A 1,893-nucleotide genomic window follows, 5' to 3' on the forward strand; every position below is an offset into this window, starting at 1 on the left:
ACTAAATGCCCACAAGAGAAAGCAGGAAAGATCTAAAATTGAAACCCTAACATCATAATTAAAAGAACTAGAGAAGCAAGAGCAAACACATCCAAAAGCTAGCAGAAGGCAAGAAATAACTAAGATCAGAGCAGAACTGAAGGAGACAGAGACATAACCCTTCAAAAAATCAATGAATCCAGGAGCTGTTTTTTTGAAGAGATCAACAAAATTGATAGACCGCTAGCAAGACTAATAAAGAGAGAAGAATCAGACACAGTAAAAAATCATAAAGGGGATATCACCACTGATCCCACAGAGATACAAACTACCATCAGAGAATATTATAAACACCTCTACACAAATAAACTAGAAAATCTAGAAGAAATGGATAAATCCCTGGACACATACACCCTCCCAAGATTAAACCAGGAAGAAGCTGAATCCCTGAATAGACTAATAACAGGCTCTGAAATTGAGGCAATAATAAAGAGCCTACCAACCAAAAAAAGTCCAGGACCAGACGGATTCACAGCCAAATTCTACCAGTGGTACAAAGAAACTATTCCTTCTGAAACTATTCCAATCAACAGAAAAAGAGGCAATCCTCCCTAACTCATTTTATGAGACCAGCATCATCCTGATACCAAAGCCTGGCAGAGACACAACAAAAAAAGAGAATTTTAGACTAATATTCCTGATGAACATCAATGCAAAAATCCTCAATAAAATACTGGCAAATCGAATCCAGCAGCACATTAAAAAGCTTATCCACCACGATCAAGTGGGCTTTATCCCTGGGATGCAAGGCTGGTACAACATATGCAAATCAATAAACGTAATCCATCATATAAACAGAACCAAAGACAAAACCAACATGATTATTTCAACAGATGCAGAAAAGGCCTTTGATAAAAGTCAACAGCCCTTCATGCTAAAAACACTCAATAAATTAGGTATTGATGTGACGTATCTCAAATGTTAAGAGCTATTTATGACAAACCCACAGCCAGTATCATACTGAATGGGCAAAAACTGGAAGAATTCCTTTTGAAAACTGGCACAAGACAGGGATGCCCCCTCTCACCACTCCTATTCAACATAGTGTTGGAAGTTCTGGCCAGGGCAGTCAGGCAGGAAAAAGAAATAAAGGGTATTCAATTAGGAAAAGAGGAAGTCAAATTGTCCCTGTTTGCGGATGACATGATTGTATATCTAGAAAACCCCATCGTCTCAGCCCAAAATCTCCTTCAGCTGATAAGCAACTTCAGCAAATCTCAGGATACAAAATCAAGGTGCAAAAATCACAAGCATTCCTATACACCAATAACAGGCAAACAGAGAGCCAAATCATGAATGAACTCCCATTCACAATTGATTCAAAGAGAATAAAATACCTAGGAAACAATTTACAAGGGATGTGAAGGACCTCTTCAAGGAGAACTACAAACCACTGCTCAACGAGATAAAAGAGGACACAAAAGGAAAAACATTCCATGCTCATGGATAGGAAGAATTAATATCATGAAAATGGCCATACTGCCCAAGGTAATTTATAGATTCCCTGCCATCCCCATCAAGCTACCAATGACTTTCTTCACAGAATTGGAAAAAACTACTTTAAACTTCATATGGAACCAACAAAGAGCCCACATTGCCAAGACAATCCTAAGCAAAAAGAACAAAGCTGCAGGCATCATGCTACCTTACTTCAAACTATACTACAAGGCTATAGTAACCAAAACAGCATGGTACTGATACCAAAACAGAGATATAGACCAATGGAACAGAACAGAGCCCTCAGAAATAATACCACGCATCTACAAACATCTGATCTTTGACAAACCTGACAAAAACAAGAAATGGGGAAAGGATTCCCTATTTAATAAATGGTGCTGGGAAAACTGGCTGGCC

The sequence above is a fragment of the Colobus angolensis genome, unplaced genomic scaffold (assembly GCF_000951035.1).
Source record: "Colobus angolensis palliatus isolate OR3802 unplaced genomic scaffold, Cang.pa_1.0 Scaffold605, whole genome shotgun sequence".
Taxonomy (NCBI): domain Eukaryota; kingdom Metazoa; phylum Chordata; class Mammalia; order Primates; family Cercopithecidae; genus Colobus; species Colobus angolensis.